The sequence below is a fragment of the Sylvia atricapilla genome, chromosome 3, assembly GCF_009819655.1.
Source record: "Sylvia atricapilla isolate bSylAtr1 chromosome 3, bSylAtr1.pri, whole genome shotgun sequence".
Classification (NCBI taxonomy): domain Eukaryota; kingdom Metazoa; phylum Chordata; class Aves; order Passeriformes; family Sylviidae; genus Sylvia; species Sylvia atricapilla.
In genome coordinates, this window is record NC_089142.1 from 15,412,379 (window position 1) to 15,439,075 (window position 26,697).

Here is a 26,697-nt window from a genome sequence, read left to right on the forward strand (position 1 = left end):
CCCTTGGGGATGGTGCTGTGCAGGGTCTGGAGTTGGACTCTGTGATCCTTGTGGGTCCCTTTCAACTCGCTGTATTCTGTGATGCTATGAGAAGGTATGTGATTGATTTACTTTTACTCTCTTCATTATGGGCAATTGGATTTCTTGCACATAGCCCTCCTGAAAGCAATTTTCTTATGTATTGGTTGGCATTATTTTTAGTTGAGAAGCTTAGTGTTTTAGAACAGTAAATTTCAAACTTTCTTTAAAAGTTGCATTGAATTATGTTGGAAGAGAAGTAGGAGAATAAAAGATAGAAGTCACAGTATGGTTTAAATTTCCTGTACAGTTTACAGTACCTATCTTAAATCTAAACCTTTGGTGTTCTGTTTACTGGGAAGTTTTAGATGTGTGATACTTCAACAAGTTTGTTGCATCTTTACATCCGGTAAGAAGATGCAAGTACCTTAGAAAATGTAGCATGGAGTTTATCTTCAAAACCAGATTAATACTGAAATAAAAAATACTTAGTATAACCAAGTGCTAAGCAGTTCTTGCAGTCATTACTCATCGCAGGCACAACAGGAACTGTGAAGTCAGTAGGCTTGTAAAAGGAAGCTCTTGGTAATTTGGTGTATGATTACTTAAAGTGTGAATAATCTGTTTTATTAATAGATCAGACCACATGGAAATGCACAATGCATACAAGTAATGCACCATTTTAAACAAGAGTCACATGGGTAGCTTTCTTTTTCTTGGTATTCTGTTCTTTCTAGGAGTGTCTGTTTTAAATCCTGTATCCTGGAAGATCTTTAGTAAGTGTCAGGCTTTTCAGCTCATTAGGGTTTTCTCTTTTGCTTCCCTCCACCATAGTCTCCATTTGTGATACCATGTTTAATATATGCTGTCATCATCCATGTGCCTAAACACTGTCTTCTGGCTTTGGTACTGAGTGCTGTTTTTAGTGGTAGGCATTATTGTTTCTGTAAAAAGCTTTTTGTCTTCAAATAATATTAATTTCTTTAATGCTTTAGGGATATCTTGTGAGGTATAAATGAAGTGGTATGCATACAGTGAGATTAAATAGTAAGATTTTACCATTTCCCTACATAAGATCTACAGATGTCAGCTAAAACTTGGTAAATGTATATAACAAATGTTATAACAAAAGAAAAACCTATAAAACCATCTATTTTTTTTTTCCCTACAAGATAGGAGATCTCATTGATCAGCAGTATCCATTTGTCTCCAGTTGTAATGAGACAAGAGTCCAGGCTCCTCTGGATCTTTCTCTCCATGACCATGGTGCTCTGAAAAACTGTCTGGTACATTCTTCTACAGAGAGAGGATGTTCATGTAAAACTATAGTCTTGGTGGTGTTGGTTTTCAGTTGTCCTGACTGCAGTAGGTTTGCTAAAGGTTGTCTTCAGAAATCTATGTAACCAGTGTGATTGTGATTACTTATGAGTTGTCCCCTCAGTAAGTTCTTACCATTTTATGTGATAACAAAATTAAAATTTGGTCTGTGTGGCCATGATGTGCCTGTATTCTATTACTATTCCTGAGGTACCTTTCCATAAGTGTGATGACCTTACTGCCAAGCTTCTATCAGAGCTGCAGTCAGAAGCCAGTGGCTTTATCAGTCGCTGTTGCTGGAGAACAGAATAACAACTTTTGCTGTGTTTTATATAAATGTCTGAAGTGTCAACATCTGTGTCCAGATACGGTATCTTCACACTGAAAAAGCTAAGGCTTTCAGATATGAGAACAAAACTTGATTCATGAGTGGCTTCTGAAAAGTGTCTTAACATAAAGCTTTATTCTGATGCTGGTTTGATGTAAAGTATGTGGCCTTGGAGGCTGATTATTTTATCTGGTGTTTTTCCATACATCCTGTTTGAGCAATTAGTATATGTGACAAAATTTGTATAAACAGAAGAAGGATCTAAATGAACGATCGTAAGACATTCAGAAGCAGCTTGGTTTGTTGTGCCAGCTATGTTTGGCTACTCATATGACTACTCAGTGCATTTTTGAAAGATCCTGCAAAAGTATTCCCTTTGCAGTGCAGAAGAGCAGTTACCTCAGGAGTATGAAATTATTTCTGCTCTTAAACATCATCCTCTTATGCATGAGAGTTGAAATAGAAGGTTCAACATAAACTCAAACACACAAATATCAAATGTAGTCCCTGGTAGTATGGTAGAAGAGATCCTTTTGCTCGAAGTAGTAAATCCTATATATTTTATCAGTTAATCATAATGGAATTAGGTAAGTGATGCTTTCTGAAACTGGTAAAATGGGCAATGGTAATGGTAGGAGCAGTGCCAATGTTTGCTAGTACATCAGTTCCTTACAAGCATCAAGTGTTTATGAGCAGAATCAATGAAGAAATAGAATCATTCTTAATATTTTAAATCTTCTGCTGTAGGTGTTACCTGATGTAAGAATATCCATTATGCAGTATAATTCTTGTGAACTTTCTCCTCAGGTCAGCACTGAGAGGCATTTGTTTAAAATGTATTATCAGGATGGTAATAACCTGCTGTGTGCTTGTGTTCATTGTGAAATGAAGCAGTTATTTGTCCGTAGTGTATTTTGCCAGTGTTTCATAATCACATACTGGATTTTATTTCGTTACTCTTTCATAGTGTGAAAATATGTGATCAATGAGAAAATAGCTTCTGTTTCTTCATTGTGCTTTTTCTCTATCTTCTGCAAACACATAAGGACATGGTGACACTGACCAGTTTGTTTTGGATACACTGCCTCAATTTTCATGCCACAGGGCATGAACAGTGATGACATATGTTTGAAATGGCATTTGGTCAAGTCACTGAACAGGTACCTGAGCAATCTGTATTAGGTCACTTTCCTTTCCTCTCCTTGGCTGTGAAAATTCTTGCTCTGTTTCTGTTTGCCTGTTAAGAAGTGTAGTAAGTAGCGATTATCAGGTAACTCATGCAAATTGTGGTTCGTTATGCAGTTGGGAGAAGATGGAGTGGGAAAGAGGAGACCAAACAACCCAAACAGAATCACTGGTACTTGAATTACAGACTGTGTATTTATGGTTGTCCTGACCTGTTCTCTTATACTTAAGTAATCAGACATTATCATTGGGCAACTTCAGCAGACAATCCTTGAACTATCATTGTGCCAAATTAAGGATTCTCTGTTAAAGGGAATCTTTTGCAAATGGAAATATTGGTTCATTTTTCCAGAGAAGTTCAGAATACCCTACCTCTGAGAGCCTGAGGGATTCCAGAATAGGACTCATGCCAGATGGATACTGGTTGGTGGATGCTTTAGATGCCAAGAGATCTCAGGAGGCAGAGGGAGAAAATGGATGGTAGCCTCAGTTCAGCCAGACAGTTCTCGTTAAAGGCTCAGCAGTGAGCCTTCCCCTGCAGCAACTGATTGCTTAGTCTGCTCTGTCAGCATCTTATTTTCTAGTGGCAAAGTTCTGGGCTTTGGGTTCTGGGATTGACTCATAAAGGAGCAGATCCTGGTTTTCTGATGTGCATTTTCTGAAATAATCTCTTGTATTAATTGTAACAGCCTGAAAAGTCGTTGTAGAATTTGAGATTGATTGAAGTTGGAAGGAACATCCCAGAGATCACCTTCCTGTTCAAGCAGGGCAACCTAGACCCAGTTGTCCAAAATTATGTCTGGATGGTTTTTGAATATCTCTAAGGAGGGAGAGTTCATAGTGCCCCAGGAAACTTCTGCCAGTGTTTCCTGCTGTTTGGAGAGCACCTTGTGTATTTGTGCATATTGCCTCTGGGCTCACTCCTGTCACTGGGCACCATGGAAAAGAGCCTGGCTCCATCCTCTGAGTAGCCTCCCTCCAGGTTGGTGATCAGATCTCAGATCTCCCTGAGCCTTCTCCAGGCTGAACACTCACAGCTCTCTCAGCCTTTCTATATAAGAGGAATGTTCCAGTCCCTTATCTCAGTGGCCCTTTATTGGATTCTCTCCAGTATGTCCATGCCTCCCTTGTACTGGAAAACAGAGCACTGAACCCGACATTCCTGGTGGCCTCACCCAGTGCCCAATAGAGAAGATGAGTTGCCACCCTTGACCTGCTGGCAATGCTTTGCCTACTGCAGCCTGGAATGCCATTAGTCTTTGTGCTAAGAGCATGCAGCTGGCTGCTGTATGAGATAGGCTGTTTTCGAAGGGACATTTCTTCTGGAAATCAAACATGACCGTGTTTTTCTTTAAGAAAAGCTATTTAGCTACTTAAGTCTATCAGCTTCAAAAAACTGCAATTTGCTTTTACAAAAATGCTTCTAGCCATGTTATTTCTTTGCCTGTTTTCTGTATCTGAAGCTATAATGATTTCTTTTAGTTTGTTTGATTTTGCTCTTACAATTTTAATTATAAAGCAATACCTGAAGACATCTGCAGATTTCCAAAGATCAGGTCTCTGTTTTGGTATTAATGGGGTTCAAGACTTGTGGTCAGTGGCTCAATGTCCTAGTGGAGACCTGTGGTGTGTGGTGTTCCTCAGAGGTCTGTACTTGTCGGGGGGGGGGTTTCCTCACCCGAGCTTTAGGTGGTTTAAAGTCCTTGGCCCTCTAAAAAGCCCCGAGTCGCGTCCGTGTAAAAAAGCAGAGTCCTCAAGGTCTGTTTTCAGGTTTCTTGTGTTGTTTATTATTTGGTATCTCAAAATTTTCTCTGCTCCCAGCCGAGGTCTGGACAGCAGCTGGGACACGAGGCGACTGCTCCACAGATGGGATGTCCCCTAACATTTATACAGATAATTACGTACTAGTTATTTACTATTTTGTGCCAATGCCCAGTGCCCACACCAGAAGTGCCATTCTACTTTGCTCCAATCCACTCTAACTACTTTGTGCCATCACCACCCCAAAAAATGGAGGACGAGGAAGAAGGAGAAGTACATAAGGTACCACCCAAATTCCACCATCTTGTCCCCATTTACTTCTATTCTAAAAATTCTAAAACTATTAAATTCTACATCATCTACTGTGCCAAATTACAATTTTCACATCCTGGAGGTTTGTAATTACTTCTGCAATGTTGAAAGCTTTTCCCATGGATCAAAATCAAACCCGGTGTCCTCCTGGGCTCTGTGCCAAGGTCTCCGAGCCCCCTGGACCAGCTCCACACCCCCCTGTCCAGGGCTCAAACTCCTTTCCTCAGGTCCCAGGCCATCCAAGGGGATGTCCTGGACTCCAACATGTACTGAGACCACTGCTAAGAGATTGAGTGTGCTTTCAGCAAGTTTGGCAATGACATTGAACTGTGGTGTAACCAACACTGCTGCAGGGAAGGGGAGCTGTCCAGAGGGACCTGGACAGTCTTGAGAGGTGGGCCCCTGCAAACCTCATAAGGTTTAACAAGGACAAAGACAAGGACAAGCAATGCATGTGGGTCAGGGCAATCCCAAGCAAGTACAGGCTGGGTGGAGAGTGGATGGAGAGTGGCCTTGAGGAGGATTCAGGTGTTGTGTGATAAAATGCTCAGCATGAGCTGGCAATATGCACTTTCAGCCCAGAAAACTAATTAATTGTATCACAAGAAGTGTGGCCAGCAGGTCCAGGAGCTGATTCTGCTCCTGTGGGGCCCTACCTGGAGTGCTGTGTTCAGATCTGGGGCCCTCAACAGAAGGATATCAGACTGTTGGAGTGAGTCCAGAGGAGGACCATGAAGATGATCAGAAGGCTGGAGGATTTCTCCTATGAAGACAGGCCAAGAGATGAAGCTTTTTAGCCTGGAGAAGGGAAGGCTTCAGAAAGACTTTAGAGCACCTTCTAGTACCTAAAGGGAGCCAGCAAAAGAGCAGGAGAGGGATTATTCACAAGGGCATGTAATGATAGGACAAGAAGGAATGGCTTTAAACTGAAAGAGCAGAAGTTTAGATTAGATATAAGAAAGAAATACTTCCCTGTAAGGGTGATGAGGTCCTGGAACCAGAAAAGTTGTGGATGCCTCATCCCCAAAAGTGTTCAAGCCTAGGCTGGATGGAGCCCTGAGCAGCCTGGTCTAGTGAAAAGTACCCATGGGCAGGGGGCTTGGAACTAGATGATTATTATGCTGCCTTCTAGTCTGAGCCATTCTGTCATCCTATTAATTGTTCTTCCGCAGTTCAGTCCCTTTCTGGTTTCTTTTGATTCTTAAAAATGGAAGAGCATGATGGGTTGTATGTGATTCATTTAATCTTATTTTTTTCAATCCCGTAATGAATAGAAGCTAATGCTGTGCTTGTGCATTTGAAATTGGCTGACTGGTTCAATCAGCTTGAGCATAAATTTGGCTTTTAAGATAATTTTCTTTGCATGTCATGAAGATTGGAAGCTGAGTGAAGAGGGTACTATGATTCTAAATCTCTGATGTTTTCAAAGCCTTCACCCATGTCTTGTGGACTTGCTGTGTCCTGCAGACCAAACTTTGCCGTTCTTTTGTACACTCAGGATTCCCTTTTGGTAGCTGGACCTTGTATTTCCATTCTGAGTACCCACTGACGATTGCATTCTTGTGAACTGTTGCAACTCCTTGCTGTTTTCCTTCTATCTGCTTCTCTTGCCTCTGTGGAGAACCTGTGGAGAAACATGACCTTTTGTGTGTGAACTACCATACCTTTCTGTGCTTTTCAGTTTGAAGGGTGTGTTCATTTTTTTAAAAAATTTGAACTGGTGATATTTATCTGGCTGTTTTGTACTGCATGCTCTTGTGTTTTTCTGTATCTGCTCAAGTCTGGGCAGAGGATGGCCTTTCCAGCTTCAGATAGGAAAGAATTTTCTGTTTGTCTCTTCCAGGATTCTGTGTGGGATGATATTAATTAGAGAGTCTGCTACTTCCAAATTATTTTAATGATCCTGTTCTTTTCCAAGGAATTAACTACTCTCTCAAATACAGAATGCTGTCACAGCATCTATCAGAATCTCGTTTCCTCTAGGGATCTTTTAAAAAGATCGTTCTGAGATAATCTTTCTTGCTAGGATATCTTGATTGTGGAAAAAAAAACCCAGGCAAACAAACAACTAAAACCCAATGAAAACTGAAAAACTCGAGTCAAAAAGCCTCACCCTAGAACTAAGCCCCAAGCCTCCCCAAACAAACAACATCAAACTGGGCATTTATTGTTGTTTTATAGTCTGATATAGTTCAGGATTCCAAATTCTAAGGAGAGGAAAGGATAGCATGAACAACAAGTTAGGAACAGGCCCTCTGACTTAATAGGGTACCTTTGGTAGGTATTACTGTATTTTACCAATATAGTTGGAAGGGTTTTTTTTTCATCTTTGCATCATGCTTTCTGACTAAATCTTGAGGGAAGGGATGATTTAATTTCTCAAAGGGAACTAGTAGCTTTACCCTTTAGACAACATAGATTGTTTTGGAAATAATTTGGAGATTGTTTTGGAAATAATTTGGATGTAGTAATGAAAGATGCTGTATTATTCATGAAATGTCAATCTTCTTGCTGTTTGCTCTGGAAATGTGATTTCTAGATATTGCATAAATAGAGCTCCAAATCCATAGGAAACATTTCTAGATAGTAGGAGACCATTTCTGTTCCGCTGAAACATAAAGCTGTCCAAAATACAGGATATAGGAAGTCTACTGACCAACTGCTGATGTGTAAGTCACCATTTAAATGAAACAAGTATACACCTTCCTTTTAGACAAGCTTAGACTTTTAGAAAGAGATTATATTTTTAGATTGATTCTTCAAGATCTGTTGGTATGAAAATGTTAATTGAAAATTGAAGGCTTTTTTTCCAGAGACTATCAAAAGTGTTAAAAACGGGCCAGGAGACCTGCTCCTTTGAAAAGCCTTTATTAGTCAGCTCTTTAAAGGGGGAACTCGAGGGGTCGCCTGCGCCGCCGCTGCTCCTGTCGCCGCCCTTGCTCCTGTCGCCGCTGAGGATCAGGTGTCAGTCGGACCTTCTGCTCTCGCCGCAGCAGAGTCGGGGGTTCCGGTCTCGCGGGAATTCCCGGCAACCCAACTGGGCTCGTGTGGTTTAGGGGCGTCACTTCTTTCCAGTCTCTTTGTGGTCGTGGCGAGGCGGCAGAAGCAGAATTCAGTCTTTAGGTAGCTGAGGGTCTTCTCGGTGTTGTAGTGCCTCCCTTTTTACCTGGATTTGGTGCTGGGTCGCGGCTTTTGGGTCCGTTTGCCGGCAACTGTACTTCGGTTTTGGAGCGGTGCACCATGGAAGTCCTTGGATTTTCCTATTAGGCGGGGCTGGCAGTTCGAGGAGCCGGCAGGGAACGGCGACAGCCTAGCCCGACGGAAGGGGGGGGGGGGGGGGCCCCCGGGGTTTTAGAGGGGGTATACAACTTGGAATAAGATGTTTGAGGGTACAAACTTTGGTACAAACAGCTTAACAGACCGGTTTACAACTGGCATAATATTTGAAACAGTACAACTTTTTAACAAATGACAGACTGTGTAAGAAAATGGGAATCTCTTACATTTTATTCATATCAAAAAGTATCTTCAAATTAATATGGGAGGGATTATTTGTGGTTTTGGTTTTGTTTTCTTTTCTCCTTAAAAGCATAGAAGGTTTCTGTATTTAAGTATTTTACTGTGGTTTTGATTTTTATACCCTTTGGTAGACTAGATAGACTACGAAGAAACCAGCAGAAATAAGGAGCAGACTAGAAACAGTATTCTACTTCTTTCTACACTGTCTTCTCTGAGTTGTTGGAATGAGAAAACAATAAGACTTTTGTCAACAGATTAACACTTCAGGAAGTGCCTTTCTGAAGGAAGAAGCCTTTATCTATTTTCATGCTTGTCTGTCTTCCTGTTTCTTACTTGTGCTCATCAGGGCATGTCTTGTGAGAATCAATGTGTGGGTGCAGTTCTGCTGCAGAGTCCAAGATCTCTGCTTGAGGAGGAGGGACAAAGCTTCTCATGGAATGCAACTCAGGTTCTTAATCCACAACTTCTCTACACCTGTCCCCGAGGTATATATATGCACAACTGGGTGTTTTAAATTAATATTTTAGAAATAACTTGTCTTACAGTGGATTGCTGTCTGTAGCTTTTGGCCACAAGCTTTGTATCCCCATTTGGGATGGTGCTGAATCAAATTAGACTTCTACTAGGTTTGCATCTTGCTTGTTTTTTCCCCCTTATATGGAAGTAAAGAAATCCGTAATTCTAAGCATAGTCTATGGATTTCTGCGTTTCTTCAGAGATGCTGTCCGCTTTCTTGCACTCCCTGCTTTCCCAAAATGAATTAATAAGAAGTGCTACGTGTGGCTTTTCAAGGAGACAAGCATGTAGAGTAAAGGCAATGCATACAGAAGGGAAAAAGTGTGGGTGAGAACTTCAGCTCAATTCAATTTTTTACACTGCTTTGTTGTTTTTGGTTTTTTTTTTTTAACATTCAAAGATGCGTTCTTTGACTGCAAACAAGTTTAATACACAAAATATTTGAACTATCTGTGAATTAGAAGATAGAAAAAGTTGTTGTAGGTTACCTGTCTCTTAGCAAACAAAGGTTTCTGAATTTATAGGTGCTAAAGGCTCATCCTCACTTGAAAATATTTGTTTGCATTGATCAGGAGATAAGGGAGGTGTAGACTGTCCGCCCTCACAGCATAGCTGAATTCCCAATCAAGCAAGTTTAACATATGGAATGTGTTCAAAACCAAATACACGACTATAATGTGAAATCTTTTCAGCAAATGTAACCTTGCTTTGACAAGAGTAGAAGCATTTAAAAGAAATTTGAGTAGTGCTAGAATGGTATGACATGAAAACAGCTCCCGTGGGTGTGTCTTGTTCCTGTACTTGAGTTTGTCTTGCCAGATCATCAGTAACTTGACTGGCTCCCACAGCTGTTTTTCCTGCCTATTGCATCTGATCTCTTAACAGATTTTAAGTTACAAATACTTTAAATACAAATGTCTCTTCATCTATATACTGGAAAATTTTTAGGCAGAGTCCTTTTCTTTCCTTTTGAAAAACATTTCCTTGGTAAACAAAATCCAGTATAGAATTCTGAAAGGGATTCGAGAGTTTATCTGGACCTCTGATCCGAATAATTTTGAAATCTTTAAAAATAATTAAAAATTCCTTAAATTTTCTGGTCTTGTTTGGCAATCTGTACAGGTGCTTAACTATGTTTGCAGTTAGTTTGCCCTAGAAATTAGCCCAAGTTTAGCCTAAATCATCTGTAGTTTGTGCCCCTTTCATCTGTGTAGGGAAGTGTATTTTCCCTTGTATTTGCAGGAATCTTCTATTTATATTGTCTTCTTTCAGTCAAGTAAAGCCTGAACAAGTCTATTTAAATCTCTCCTTAGGTTGTGTTTTCAAGGCCCCTTTCCTTTTTTTTCTTTTTTTTTAATTCGTGTAGCTGCTTTTGGAATTCTGCCAGTTGCTCTATGTCATTTGGAGATGTGCTTCTCAAAACAGGTTGAGGTATTTGTAATGCTAAGCAGAGTAAAAGGCTTATTCTGTCTGTTTAGCAATGCTGTTACTTTCCACAGATCCTTTCCTGCTCTAATGCTGCCTAATAGTTGGTTTCTGTTACAGGTTTTTATAGCTGATTATTTGCAGCAAAAACTGTGCTTTGCATGTAACTTAATTCAGCTCCATTTGAGGCTTTTAAACCTTTCTCAATTTTTTCCAAGATTTTTTCTGATGAACTGAGTGTTTGCAATTTTTATAATGGAATGTCTACTTGAAGATATAATTAGTGTACTTACTGATACCAAAATATTTAAGTTTTTCCTGTTGTTTTCATAGGCTTGAGTTAGTGGAGTGATACCTGATACATCCTTATGGTATGATAATATTTCATCAGTATATTTTTTGTACGATTTGGATTTGGTTTGATGCTCTCCAGCAGCCCAAATGTTAGGATTTAGACAGGCTGGCTGGCTGTAGGCATAACTTTAACCATAGCCAGCAACTAAGTACCATGCAGTATTAATAAAAAGGGAGACAAAGAAAGAAAATTGGAGAGGATCGAGTGATGCATGGTACAATTGCACATCACCCTCTGACTGATGCTCAGCCTGTCCCATAGCAGAGATTGATCGCTAGAGGTAGTTTCCCCCAGTTTCTATCTTGAGCATGATGTTCTATGGTATGGAATATCCCTTTGACCAGTTTGTCACAGGCCCAGGTGATGTTCTCTCCTGACTTCTCATGCAGCTCCTCACTGGCAGAGCATGAGACATTGCAAAGCCCTTGACTTGGAGTAAGCACTGCTCAGCAGCAACTAAAACTTCAGTGTGTTGTCAACATTATTCTCATTAAATCCAAAGCACATCACTGTGCCAGCTACTAGGAGGAAAATTAACTTTGTCCCAGTGTTCCTCACACTGGCTATGCTAAGGATAGGTTTGATCATGGGTGGCAGTCATGCTCGTGTGGCAGGGCCACATCTGTTAGTTGCAGTCATACAATCAAGTTGTACTTGTTCTGGACAAGCTTTTGATTCAGTTCTGTTGCACTGTTTACCTTCTAGGTGTTTATAAATACATACTGTGTAAAAAGCTGACAAATCCTTTATAGTATTTGATTTCAAGTTCAAGGGTCTAAGATTTTTTGAATTCCCCCTTCTATGTTTAAAGACAATGTTCTTAAGAAATGTAACCCTTTTTTTTCCAATTTCAAGGAAATCTTACCCATGCTAAATTTTTTTTCAGTGTATAATTATTAAATTACTAAGCAGCCTTTAGCTTAATATCTTTAAAGAGTTTACTTGTATTTTGATTTGTCAACTCCTACTTCTCCAGATTGTTTCTGAACCTTATCTTCGATTTGCTTTCTGAAATTGTCCATACTGCCTTTATGATTTACAGGCTATTTGATTGGTGTGTTTTTGTGAGTATTAAAAAGAAAAGATGCCTCTAAAGTAGCTTTCTGTGAATTCTTCTTAGGTTTGATCATTTGTTAGAGAGAAAGGGCTGCTGTCAATTATGTCATCTTCAGTTAGGAAGCTAGTAGAAATAAGCTGTTTCTGGGTGAAAATGTAGTAACCACACAACTCAATTATGGTTATTAGTGATCTGAAAAAGACACTAATAACCACAGAGTCATAGAATGGTTGAGGTTAGAAGTAGCCTGTGGAAGCTGCCTGGTCCAATCCCACTGCTCAAGCCATGCCACCCAGAGCACGTTGCCCAGGTCCATGCCCAGATGGCTTTTGAGTATCTCAAGGAGGGAAGACTCCACAAGCTCTCTGGACAACCTGTGACTGGGCTGAGTCACTCTAACTAACAAAATGTTTTCTGTTGTTGACACAGTGCCTTCTGTGTTTCAGTTTGTGTCCATTGCCTCTGGTTCTGTCACTTTGAACAACTGTAGATGGCCTGGCTCCATCCGCTTTATACTCTCCCTTCAGGAATTTACATACATTGATGAAGAAGGCTCCCCCTGAGCCTTCTTGTTTCCAGGCTGGGCAGTCCCAGCTCTCTGAGCTTTTCTCCACAGGAGAGAAAGTCCTGTCCCTTCATTATCCTTGTGGCCTTTGGGACTTTCTCCCCTATGTCCATGTTTCCCTCTTGCTGAGAGGCCAGAACTGCACCTGCTGCTCCAGGTGTGGCCTCATTATGCAGTGCTGCATAGGGAGGATGTGTCACCTCCCTTGAATTACTGGGAACACTTGGCAAGGTTTGGCTGAATGAGTCAGGTAATAGTGTTTTGAAGAATTTCAGAACTAACAGGAAAGAATAAATGGAGAGAAAAAAAACAGGCTTGGTTCAACACTGAAAAAGCCAACAATACATACTTCAATGGAGGCTGTTCAATTTTGCATGCAACGTGGTGGCTTAAAATTAGGAATGGGATATGTAAGTCATGGATGACCTCCAAGAGAAGTTTTGTAAAGCAAACTACGGGAAATGGAGAATAACAGGAAGAACTTTGTGGTGTTATATGGCTAGGGAATGTGCTGTAATTCTGAGCCCAGTATCAAGGACTTTTTCACATGGAGTACTGCACATTTATTGTGGATTCGGAGAAGATAAATCAAGAAGAAAACAATAGGTGTGGAAAATTTAGATGAGGCATTGTAAATGTCTGAGTTGGCTATCTTGAAGAGAATGTTAATTGAAAGGGATGTAACATTGTAACGTGCCTAAAGCTGTTTATCTGCATAGGAGAAACTAGGTGCTTTTCTCTTGTACTGCAGTGGGGAGGAGACTGGGGAGGGATCTGGGATGGAAACCTGGATTTCATCTTCCTGTCTGCTGAGAAAAGCAGGAGTTACAATTGTCTTGTTCAACAGGACTACTCATTTCTAAAAATAAGTATTGCTGTTCATGGCAGTCTCTTGCCCTAAGCATGTACCTACTTTTAAGGATATACCTAGTTCTAGCTATGAATGGGGATGCACATGAATATCATAGAAAAGTCAGGTTATTAATTTTTCCCTCAGGAAGAATGTAAATCCAAATTGCCTTTAAAATTCTCCTTTCAAAAGGAGCAGGCATTTGCTTCTATTTCAGTTCATAGTGGCAATACAGGTTTTAATTTTCTGAGATGTTCCTGGGGCTAAGACTAGAAAAATGCTAAGAAGGGCTTAGTAAAGAGAAAGCATTCTGGAAGGTTTGTAAATGCCAGGTGTCAGCATCTGAAATGGTTTCCTACGGTAAGGAACAAAGATATAGTCTTCTGGAGATATACTTTTAAAGGGAGATTTATTAGTTCATCTTTGCTTCTGATGTAGCACAGACAAAATATTTCCATGGTTAAGCCAGTAAGTTGTTTAATTAAATATATTTCAAAGTCAATATTGGGTGCTTTTGTGGAAGAGTCAGAAAATGTTTTCCATTCAACTGGATTCTGGTAATCACATTTATTGATTCTAATCTGAGTGGTTTTGAGCTGTATTCTTGGTATTATTTCTTGTTATGCCTGCCTGGTTTTTGCCTTTTTACTAAGTGTCCTAATGGAACTCTCATTCTTTCACTATGAAAGTAACATTTATCTTCTAGCCAGGTATTTTCTAGTCTGAGCTACTATGCCATGTGGTTCTCACAACTGCTTCTGGTGCATCTGTTCTGACAAGGGTACTGTGTTAAGCAAGCCATGGGTTTGATCCTTTATGTAAAACCTAAAAATTGCCTAAGAAGTATGATAATCAGTAGCAGTGAAAGTGCTGGTTATGCATTATGCCTAGTTTCTTCTTTTGAAGAGAAGTATAAGTGGAGGTAAAAATTGTTTCTTCCCATGAGAGCTTGCTTAAAGGTTAAGGATTGAGTAGCTGCTGAAATGTGGCAAAAAGAGTTGCAGAGGAAGCTGCAGATGCCCAGGGCACATTGAGGGGCTGAAAGGCTGTGATGAGGAGCTGGAAACAGGCAGCCAGTTCTCAGAGGGAACAGGGAAAGCTTCTGAGGGACTAGGGTGGTTGAGCAGAGTCTGCCACTGTTCAGAATATACTAGGCTTGGCTGGAAGTATGGGTCTGTCTGCCAAGGACACAATGAACAAAGGGAGGGATGTGCTTTTTGTTCTGGCTGCCCTACTTGCTCTCAGATTTTTCTGTTAGGAATTTGAGCTTCTAGTTCTTGTTCTAGTAAAGTGTGTTGTTTTATTGTGTGTCATGTTCCCTCTTTTTGTGTCTGTTCTTCCCCCTACCCCCCCAAAAAATTTGAAAGGCTTTAAAGCAATTCTTAAAAACTGCATGAAGAGTTTTTAAGAATTAAGAGTGTGAGAATCCAGACACACAGTTTTAAAACTGTGGCTAACTCTGGGTGCTTTGCTTAAGTCCTGTCCTTCTTTGACTAAGCAGTTTGGGTCATTCACATGTGAAGGCTTTTTCCTGAAGTTTTCCCACAGCAAATCGTAGTGACTGTTGGAGCATATGGTTATTAAAGTAAATTACTTCTTTTATACCCTTCTTCTTAGATGCTCCCCTGTCATTTTCTAGTTATTTATGTCAAATTATCTTTACAAATGTTTGGTGTCTTTAATAAAAATGCTCATTTTTTCTACAGTCTCTGCCACCTGTATTAAAAGTGAAATGACATTTGCTCTTATAGTTACAGGCCTCTGCAACTTAAAAATGTGTATTTGGGAGTATGTAGTTTTGTAGCTAGAGTGGTAAGAGAAATCTGACTTATGTGATGCTTACAGTGCAACAGAATCTGCTATTTAAATTAACATTTTGGGAATTACAAGTTTGCGTAGGAGGTACATGTTCCTACTATTAAGTTAAAATATTGGGATTTTACAGTGAGAGTACAATTTCATAAATGCAGCAATATTTTATAACTTGCTGTATGGAGATATGTAGGTACTGCACAGATGTAACTATGTGCAAAAGTATAATTATTACATTTATCCCATGTGGCAACATCTCAGTTGTGCTCCAGTATTCATTGCTGTGATGTAATTTCTTTCAGTAGGGTTTGCCTCACTCTGCATTTGTGTCATTATTCTGTGCATCTCTCTCTTCTTGCAAGTTCTAGGAAGGACTTGGATTATTTGAGGAAAATCAACTTGTTTTGGGACAAACACTATTGTTTTATATTTGTAATGCACATATATTATGATGTGATGGCAAGCTTTAATAAAAGATTAAAATAAAAGCTTATTTTCTGTTTCATTTTATCTTAAAAATTAACACATCATAAATTGTTAACAAGTAAATGAATGGAATAAATTCATAGAATGAGGGACATCGAGGTCTCTGACTCAGCCTCCTGCTCAAAGCAGGGTCAGTGATGGGGACAGATGAGGTTACTCAGGACTTTGTCCTGTTTGGTCTGGATAACCATTTCCATCTGATGCTTTCTTCTTCAAGCTGATCATCAGCTAGGCGTAGATCTATATGAAGTTGAGGTGAACCTTGAGAACAAAAACCTACCCATTGTGTCATCATTCACATTGAATTAAAATTACCTGCATTACCACTTCATAAAACTTCTCTAAGGCTAACGAGACAAAGCTGTGAGCTGCTTAACAGCAGTTCTGGTTGTCTGAGGTTTCCATCTCTGCCTTGTAAACCTGGTCTCATGATTTTGCAGTGATCCAGTGTGATTGGGCCATGATGAATAACTATGCCTTTGGATTAAAATCTTTGTCCTTTTATTCTTGCAGTTGTAGATTTTACGGGAGATAGGTGTTTTCACGTTTTTATACATCATTGCATTCACAGGCTTTATTCGTTCACTGTTGAAATAATTTGAGAAACTAATGCAGTTGTTGCAGAAGTGCAGCATGTCTGCGTCTTGTTAAAATAATCAGTTTAGGCTAGAGGTGTGCTAATATGTTCAGTCTCCTAAAATACCTTCTCAGGCAAAGGCAAAAATAACTTAGGAGTCCACTGTTGATTTTTTTGGCTCTGTGACTGATCTTAATTTACTAACAGCTGAAGGCTAACCTATGTACTGTTTTCAATTATAATCAAAATATCTGATCTGTATGGCAGAGCTTCATATAGACTGAAAATGCTTCAATAAGCCATCAACTGAAAGGTTTAAGATTACTGTGTTTAGTTATTAATTATGTAATTTGCTATGAATTGTGACAGGACTGCATCTCCCTTTTGTTGGTGTCCTTTACACTTGATGCTGCTTCAAGTTGAATGTTTTTTCTCATGATTCTGTTGTTTCTTTTTTCCCCTCATTCTTTCTCAGTCAACACTTGTTATCTTTGCGTCTCCAGAGATGAAGTATGACAAGGTTCTGGCATTCAGCTGAAATCACTAAAACAAAATACGAATCTTACAATCTGTTTGCTTGTTTTTAATTCTGTTGTCTTCTCACAAGACTGCCACAACTCTTTTTCTTCCTGTTGCCTCTTTCTAATTCAGATGTATGTGCTGGCATAAGACTGTATGTGAAATGGTGTTACAGCAAACAGTGCTTGTCCTTAACACCCAGCATAAGTTTGAAAAGCATTCCATCTTTAAAATTTTACCAGCTTATGCCTTTGTCCAGCAGAGAGCTACTAAGTTGGTCTGGAGAATCTCTCTTACGAGGAAAGGCTGAGGGAGCTGGGCCTGTTCAACCTTGAGAAGAGGCCATTGAGAGAGGGGCTCATCAATGTATATAAATGTCTGCAGGCTGGTTGTGAAGAGGATGGAGGTTCTTGGTGGGGCCAACCAATAGAACAAGAAGCAATGCACAGAAACTGATGCACAGGAAGTTCCACCTGATCATGAGGAAGAACTTCTTTACTGTGTGAGTGACCATACACAGAAACAGGTTTCCCAGAGAGGTTGTGGAGTCTCCCTCACTGGAAATATTCAAGAGCCATCTGGACACAATCCCGTGCTATGTGTTCTAGGATGACCCTGCTTGGACAAGGAGATTGGACCGAATGACCCACTGTAGTCTCTTCTAACCTGACCCATTCTGTGATTGAAATTTTCCAAGTAACAGAAAGGCCTAACTAGAATATGCTTTCAGACAAGTAATGTCTTTACAGAATCTTTTCTCAACTCTTCCAACAGCTAAAAGTGGGAGGAGAGTGATTACTAGTATCAGAAGAGCATTATAAGTTATTTAAGAGGTAGCACTCCAATAGCAATTGAAATTTAGCCCTGGCTGGATGGATACCTGGCAGTCTTAATATCAACCAATGAGATTTATTCACATTGTGAAAACATAGATTAATTAAATAGCTAGTGACAAAACATAGGCGTATAAACTCACCATGTTTTGTTTCACATAAATAGAATACATATGATCCAAGACCCTCATGGAGGAGTTCTCATTACTCTGGTCTGAGACTTGGTGGGTACCTCTGGATTTCAGTCACCAAAACAGTATGAAATTTTTTACTTAAAAGATACTGTTGATTTCCTTTCATATTCTCAAGTCACTACTAAGTGTCATAATCCCCAAACATGTTAAATTGTATTTTTTTTAAGGCATGCAGACCAGGACATGCACGTTGAGCTGAAACATTTTTTCAAATTTGGTTCATAGTGAAAATACAGAAGGAAGCTGAACTGCAGTGATACTGCCAGGCCTCACAATACTGAATAATCAGAGTGTGTTCTATGTGCTTGTGTTACAGATTAGTTTGTCTTGACTGTTATAATATATGTGATTTTTCAAAGTCTTGACATTCCTGGCAAGTGCAGCGTAGGAGCTTCTGGATGCATTCTAAATTTCTGGCTGACTGGCAATCACACTATTTTTAGACTTGAAGGCTTACAGTGTAGAGTTTCACATGCTTAGAATAAAATTAAATGTTCTGTCTGAAAATTAGTGATTTTGATTAACTTGAACATAGTTTGTAAGTATGTTACTCCCTTTCTAACAAAAACTTGTTTTGGAGAGTAGACAAGTTTAGTGTTTAGGTGTTCTTGTAATAATGACCATAAAGCAGTTCAGCATAAGCTAAAATCAGGGAAAACTATAGAGCCCTGGGAGTCCAAATGAAAAGCACTGGTGTCTTTTTCTTCCATTTTGACAGTTAGGGGAAAAGATGCAGCTAGAAATACATGTATGATGTTAGTTAACTTCTGACTTTGTGGTTGATGCCATCATGAGGATTTGGGCTTCCTCACAATGGGATGTTCTTTAATGACTGTAGTCTATTATGGAGCGGCGGGATCCACCTGTCTGGAAGAGGTGAAGGAATCCTTGACAGCAGGCTAACCAACTTGGTGAGGCTGGTTTTAAAGTGAAGAACTTGAGGGGTTGGGTCCAAAGTGGCAATGCTCTCACATCATCACACTCATCTGGAGAACATGAGGAACTGGAGGTCCTTGTGCAGCCACAAAGTACTACATCATAGAAAAAACTGAAACGTGGTGGGGCAGCTCATGTGTCTTGAGAATTGTGATGGACAGCTATAGGCTGTTTTATAAAGATAGGCAGGGAAGGAGAGGAGGATGAGTTGTGCTCTATGTTAAGGAGAACCTTGAATGTATAATAGCCATCTGTGGTGATCATGGAAGCCCTTTTGAATGCTTCTGAGTCTAGCTCAGAGGAGTTGTCTCCAAGGGAGGTCTTACCACAGACATCTGCCAGTAACCTCCAAACCAAGGTGATAGGGACTGTGAAGCAGTATTTAGGTCACTTAAGCAAACTTCAGGTCAACAGAACCCGGTTCTTATGGGTGAATTCAACTACCCAGACATTTGTTGGAAGAACCATACAGCACTTGATGTGTCATCCATCAAGTTTCTGGAATGCACAGGGAACTGCTTCCTCATACAAATGTTAGATGTGCCAACCAGGAGTGAGGCACTGCTGGGCTTGCTGCTCAAAAGTGGACAAAAGCTGTTCTGTAATATCCCAATGATAGCCTTGGTGGCAGTGATCACAATATTGTGCTGTTTGGAATCTGGCTGAGTGTGCCAAAGGCAGTACTGTGACAAAAACTGGAGTTTAGAAGAGCACACTTTCAGCTCGCTCAGAGCTCGGTTGGGAGGGATCCATGGAGGATAAAGGAGCTAGTGAGTGCTAGGAGTTTTTCAAGAACATTTTCCTGGAAGCACAAAAGCAGTTTATCCCCTCACCCTTCAAAGGTGAGGGGAATAAGCAGAGCAAAAGATCTCCTTGGCTTAACTGAGAGCTTCCGAGTGTGTTCATAGCCAAAAGAGAACTGTAACAGAAATGGGAAGTGGATGAACACCTGTTGAAAACTAAAGGACAGTGCCAGAGTGTGCAGAGATGCAGTTAGGAAAGTAAAATATCTCTTTCTGTTTAATTTTCCTGTGGATTATCACAAGCCAGATGAAGCATCTGATTGGGAAAAGCCTGCATGGATTCCCCAAGAGCAATGGTGCTTGACAAACCTGATTGCCTTCTGTGACAGAACAGCCTGCTTGGTTGATGGGGAGTGAGGAGTGGATGTTGTCTACCTGGATTTCTCCAAGGCTTTCGATACCATTTCCTGTGGCCTTTTCCTGGAGAAACTGATGTGTGATGGCCAGATAAGCAATTTGTTCAGTGGGTGGGGAAGTGGCTGAGAAACTCCACTCTCAGCCATGTGGTGATACATGTCTCCTCTTCAAACTGGCAAATTGGGTCCCCCAGGGCTTGATATTGGGCCCAGTGCACTTCAATATCTTCAAATGTAATCTGGAAGATGGGATGAAACCTAGTAGAGAAGTGGATGCTTTGGAAGAGTGTCATCCTGCAGGAAGACCTGAATAGGCTGGAAGAGTGACTGACAAGAACCTTGTAAAATTCCACAAGGACAAGTGTAAGGTCCTGGGAAAGCAAAGTCCAGGAGTGCAGCACAGGCTGGGATCTACCTGTCTGGGGAGCAACTCTGAGAAAGGGACCTTGGGCCCCTGAGGGGCAGCAGCTCAGGGTGAGCATTGTGCTGCTGCAGAAAAGAAAACCAACAGGATGCTGGTCAACAGGGGCATCACCAGCAGAGAGAAAGAAGTAATTGTTTCACTCTATTCAGTGGCTGTCAGGCCACATCTGGAACACTGTGTCCAGTTTTGGTCCCTGCTCTGCAAAAAAGGCTGTGGACAGGCTGGAGAGGATCCAGAGAAAGGCACAAATAAAGATAAAAGGATCAGGCAGCCTGCCATATGAGGCTGAGAGAACTGTGTTCGTTCAATCTTGAGAAAAGAAGGTTCAGGGGAGACCTTACCACTGTATTCCACTGTATTCTGTATTTAAAGAGTAGACAGAGCAGACAAAATGGAGACTTCATATGATTCCTTGGAAAAAAGGGAAAAAATTCCATGTAATGAGTACAAGTTACTCCTGGAAAGATTCCAATTATGCATAAGAAGAAAAATTTTCACAGTGAGAACAATCAAGTGTTCTCTCTGTGAGAGAGAATAATCTCTCCAGTGTAGTGGTGGATTCCCCAATATTAGACACTTAAAAGATTCAACTGGACAGGGTGCTGTGCCATTTGTCTAGACTACTTTTTCTAAGCAAGGAAAAAGGTTGGTTCAGGTGATTCTCTTCCCTTGCAATTTGGTATGCTGTGATCCTGTAATTCAGTTCAGTGAATTGTAATCTATAATGCATTTGTTCACAGAATGCTCTTGTGCACTGCTGTTTCTGTGTGTGTTACATAGGTGGGGCAGTCAGAGGGATTGAAATAGCTCTGTAAATTTAGCAATATCAAGGTTCTGTGGACTTATACAATGGGAATTTGAATGCCTAGAAAACAGTTGTAAAAAGAGGAGCGCTGCATTTGTGGATCTAAGTTTAAACCACCTGTTTCTAATCATATGGTGAGTCTGTGATAGGTTTCCCAGGCTGCTAGGGTCCACTTCCTTGGTTCGTCCTGTCTGCTGGCTGTTCAGTGGTGTTACAGTGAATTGTCTAATGTGCAGTGGGACCTTTGCCACTGTAATCACAGTAAACTTCTGTATCTCTGTAATGTGTATTTCTTGCCGTGAACAAAAAGGTGTGAACTATTTCTTGTAAATTACTTTGTTAACTGTTGCTCTGAATTTAATGAACTTTGAATTGATAATATTTGGCTTTTTATAAATACTGAGTTTTCCACTGTATAATGGCTTGAATTCTGATGAAAAGGGATTTTTAGCATATTTTCTAATTCACAATAGTACCAGTCATGAAAAGTACAACTCAAGATGAACTTGCTTTTAGTCTCTTTTATGTAGTCAAGGTTTAAAATGAACACGTCTCTTTAAAATTCTCTTGTGTCTTCTGTGTTACCTGTAGATAGAAGAACTCAAGTAATAAAAATTTTCACAAAGGAAGCTTTGAGCTGGCAAAATGATTGCAGATGCTTTCTTTGCATGTAACTTGCTGTCTCTAGACAGTCCTGCTAGCAGCAGAAGATTTTGTTCATTGATAAATTGGTATTGCAAAAGATTTAGGAGTGAGAAGTTCATTTGTTTGGACACCCTGTTTGTGATGAGGAAACAAAAGGTCTTAACCTGCATAAAGAATGGCTCATGGTGTTTGGTTATATCCCTACTTGTACAAAACAGAAGAAACCAGTAGTATGAGGAAATTTCTAGGTAATGAATATGAAAAATGTTTGAATGCTGGGAGACAAACTGTTGAAATAAGGTTGATGATTGATTATTTTCTTCAGAGAATCTTAAATGGCTTTTCTATATTACCTGAATTCAATGAGTTAAAAGTTGAGATCTACAGTGAGTTCTTACATTAGAAAATGTAAGAGAGAATAACTCAGGAAGGTAATGGGACACCTTGATGAGGAGTGATTGACAAATGGCAGTAATATGGGTATATACATAGGTGAATAATTCATTATTTTAATCACATATCTCAAAGGATAGTTGATGAACAACCTGAAATTCCTTATTTCTCTTAGCATTTACATGAAGACGGCATTTTTACAGAAATGTAGCCTCTTCCATTAGCATATATTGTGATTAAATCTACATGAAGTATCTATTAGTTGACTTCATACAACTTACTGTGTGAGACAAGTCATATGATTAATTTGTCTGGAATAACCTAAGCCATTCTAATTTTTAAAATTTCTCTTATTTTTAATAAATTGTGAAATAATTTGATTGCACTGGACAATTAAAGGGAAATTTTTGAAGCATATTAGAAACTGACGAACATGAATGGTTTGTACATCTCCACTGAAGAACAGGGAGGTGACAAACCAGAGTGAAAGGAGTTCACTGGCTATGGTAATGCCATAACTGCCACTAGGTTCAAATATACATGAAATAGGCTCAAGATAGTATTCCAATAAATCAAAAATTTAAAAATCTATGGGTTATATAAACATGAATATGTGTAATATGTACATACATACTTGGGCAACATAGTTACTTTCTAATTTGAAGATCATATATACATCTTGGTGCAACATTGTTTGCCTGTGGTTGAAGTAGGTCACTTCCCTAAGTGATTGTGCCATGACTAGGACTGTCATTGAGTAGGTGTTTATTTTGCTGTGGGGTTTTTTTGTGTGTGGTATATGTTTGTTTGTTGGTGGTGGGGTTTGTTTGTTTGTTTTGGTGTTTTTGCTTTCCATTGCCAACTGGAAGCATGAAAAATGTTCCAAAAATAAATGCAAGGCTTTTTCACAATGTATAGGCTTTTTCAAAGGCTTTTTCACTTGTGTATAATTGTTTTTCGTGAGTGTCATGGGTTGAAACAGTATCTCTCTGCTACAACCTTGGAATTCTATAAAAAGGACAAGGACCTATGGGGGGGCTTGTCAGCTTTTGGATTTCACATGCAGTTCTGACCATTCAGAAAACAGAAGGTGATTTTTGGTAATACCCATATAAAAGCTGAAGCTGGGTTGAAGACTTCCTCTTTCTCCCCTGTTCAATGAGCAGGTAACACGTGGGCAGCTGAGGAGATCCCAGCTTAGGCCCCGGCTGCCATCAGGGTGGCTGGGGCTGGCCGGGACTCCAGAGCCGCTGGCCCAGAGGAGGCCGGGCTGCAGTCCAGCAGGGTGTCCAGGACTCCAGAGCCATAGCCCCAGAGGAGGCCGGGCTGCAGTCCGGCAGAGTGTCCAGGACTCCAGAGGCACTGCCCCAGAGGAGACAGGGCTGCAGTCCGGCAGGGTGTCCAGGACTCCAGAGGCACTGCCCCAGAGGAGACAGGGCTGCAGTCCAGCAGGGTGTCCAGGACTCCAGAGCCGCTGGCCCAGAGGAGGCCGGGCTGCAGTCCAGCAGGGTGTCCAGGACTCCAGAGCCATAGCCCCAGAGGAGGCCGGGCTGCAGTCCGGCAGAGTGTCCAGGACTCCAGAGGCACTGCCCCAGAGGAGACAGGGCTGCAGTCCGGCAGGGTGTCCAGGACTCCAGAGGCACTGCCCCAGAGGAGACAGGGCTGCAGTCCAGCAGGGTGTCCAGGACTCCAGAGCCGCTGGCCCAGAGGAGGCCGGGCTGCAGTCCAGCAGGGTGTCCAGGACTCCAGAGCCATAGCCCCAGAGGAGGCCGGGCTGCAGTCCAGCAGGGTGTCCAGGACTCCAGAGCCATAGCCCCAGAGGAGGCCGGGCTGCAGTCCAGCAGGGTGTCCAGGACTCCAGAGCCTTAGCCCCAGAGGAGGCCGGGCTGCAGTCCAGCAGGGTGTCCAGGACTCCAGAGCCATAGCCCCAGAGGAGGCCGGGCTGCAGTCCCGCAGGGTGTCCAGGACTCCAGAGCCATAGCCCCAGAGGAGGCCGGGCTGCAGTCCGGCAGGGTGTCCAGGACTCCAGAGCCATAGCCCCAGAGGAGGCCGGGCTGCGGTCCAGCAGCGTGTCCAGGACTCCAGATCCGCTGCCCCAGAGGAGGCCGGGCTGCAGTCCAGCAGGGTGTCCAGGACTCCAGAGGCACTGCCCCAGAGGAGACAGGGCTGCAGTCCAGCAGGGTGTCCAGGACTCCAGAGCCATAGCCCCAGAGGAGGCCGGGCTGCAGTCCGGCAGGGTGTCCAGGACTCCAGAGCCATAGCCCCAGAGGAGGCCGGGCTGCAGTCCGGCAGGGTGTCCAGGACTCCAGAGCCATAGCCCCAGAGGAGGCCGGGCTGCAGTCCAGCAGGGTGTCCAGGACTCCAGAGGCACTGCCCACAGAGGAGGCAGGGCTGCAGTCCGGCAGGGTGTCCAGGACTCCAGAGGCACTGCCCACAGAGGAGGCAGGGCTGTAGTTCAGCAGGGCCGGCCACGTGTCAGGGCCGCAGCAAGGACCGAGGCCGGTCATGGCAGGACCATGCCCCGGGCTCCCCTGGCTGCCAGCACCCCTGGCCTGAGGGGTGGAAGGGATCTCTCCCTCTCCCACTCTACTCTGGGCCTTACAGAGGGCAGCTACCAGCGGCTGGCGCCATCAGATCCAGGGATGGAAGACAAGGTATCCATCAGCCTCCTCCCCACCAGCATGGCTTTGGAGCATTTGTGGCTGCCTGCACAGAGACCACCTGACCACCAAAGGCCTGGGCAGGCTTTAACTATTTCCTGACACAGATTGAGACTTTAAACCCCTACCCTTCTCAGAGGTGAAAGAAAAGGCCGACTTGGAGACGTGTAGTAACAATATAGAAATCTCAAAGTCGGTAAAGGAAGAGTGTCTTTCTTTAAGTGATAGAGATTACAAATTGTCTTGGTTCTAAGCTGAAAAAATCTCCTCTGGATTTTGGTAACAGGATAATCCTTAAAATAGGACAATATAAATTGGGGAGATGATTTGTGGATTTAAGCAAAGGTATCTGTGATGAACTGAGCAAATATTTTTGTGCCCCATAAGAGGTTGAACAAAGAGATGAGAAGAAGCCCTTCTGCCAGTGAAGTGAGAAGACCATCTCTGTTCCTTGAGTTGAAAAAAAATACTTTGTTTTTTTGAAACAGCTCATTTTTAAAAAGTACCATCCCAATTTGGGAAATCTATGGCCCATAGGTAGTCATGAGAAAGGCTACATAATATGGATAAGTTCTACAAATGCAGATTCTCTGGGCTGGCTGCTTTTGTGTGGAAGTTACCAAACCACAGGAGTGACTTCTCTTTCTCGAAGACTGAATGAAAGAGTGTTTTATATGTGGTACTGACCTAGAGTTCTGAGTTTTGCCCCTTTGCATTGTTTGTAGAAAATGAACAGTTTATAGTGAGATGGGTGGTTTTAGAAATTAATTTTTGGGTTTTTTTTCTTTTTTTTTTTTTTTCTCCTCTTATTGTATGCTAATAAAATTTATCTGGTTTTGCTTCTAAGTTGAACCTGCTTTTGCCTTTTTCTCACAAAATCCTACCTCTCAGTTAGCAAACAAATTTGGCAAATATAAAACCGTCACATAAATGGTGCCATAACTCAGATGAGCAAATCTAAACCACAACAGTGGAGTATCTCAAATTCATACCCGGAAATAGTCATTAGTGTTTCTCACATGTGGGAGAAAAATCTACGTGAAAATAGAAGTTGCCATCCTCTATTCCTTTGTCAGGCTTCACATGGAGCAAAGAAAATGGAGCTACCTACAGGTTTTCTTCTGACTGAGAGCAGGAAACAGCTGCTTTAAGTCTCTGCGTGTGTTTCTGCAGGACCATATGACAAATACTGTGACAGTGGTGACGCTGATGCGTCATGTGAATGTTATATACATCAGCATGCATTGATTAAAGGATGCAGAAGATACGACATTTTAGCAGTGCTTTAAGTTAGCTGGGGGGTGGGGATTGGACAGAAATTAAACCAGTCATCTGAAGGGATAAGACTTTCCAGGTTAAAGGAATGTTAAGCATTGAAGAAAAGCAGACATTTCATTTATGCTATGTTTTAAGCAAATAGTATTTTTCAGAAGAGGTTTTATTTGTTTTAGAAGTGTTTTATTGCAGCCACTGTGTTGTTTGAAGTGTGTGTCTGATTGCAAGATGGTGTGAATAGCTCAGCAAGGTGTGGGGCTGCAGTGTTGGTGCAGGTCTGACCAGCTGTGGGGCTTGCAGTTGATTCAGTACCCTGCTGAAAACAAATGATTGTTTGAGTCCTTCCTGGAGGCAAAGCAAAAAATAGGGTGGGAAATATAAATACCATCATCCCCTCTGATAAAATATCTCTGTAGGGCATTTTGTTTTGAAAAATAGTTTAAAAGAAAATGCAGCTGTGTTAAGTTGTTAGAACAAACTCCTGGCCTTCCTTTAGTCTTGGAATCATTAAAATACTTGTTTTTTTGTAACTAAATCTGATTCCTGTGGCCTTTTGTTTTGCATGTTGCTTGCAGGGAGTTGGGTTGTTTATTAATCTGCTGGCTGCCCTGTGTACTGATTCTGGCTGCACAACCACCTTCTCAGAAAATCCTAGCCCGTATGTTCCGCAGCTGCTGCCATCCTTAGCACATGCAGAAAATGTCTCCTGGCTGGCTGAACACAAATTCCAGCTGGCATCACCTCATGACTGAGCAAACCTCGCTTTTCTCT

The 26,697-nt window shown here is 41.5% G+C and overlaps 1 protein-coding gene across 2 annotated transcripts in view; it reads left to right on the plus strand.

The window, feature by feature from the left end:
• The window catches only part of MBOAT2 (membrane bound O-acyltransferase domain containing 2), a 95,532-nt gene that overhangs the window by 27,053 nt on the left and 41,782 nt on the right, over positions 1-26,697 (plus strand). The gene's annotated exons all lie outside the window — the stretch shown is intronic.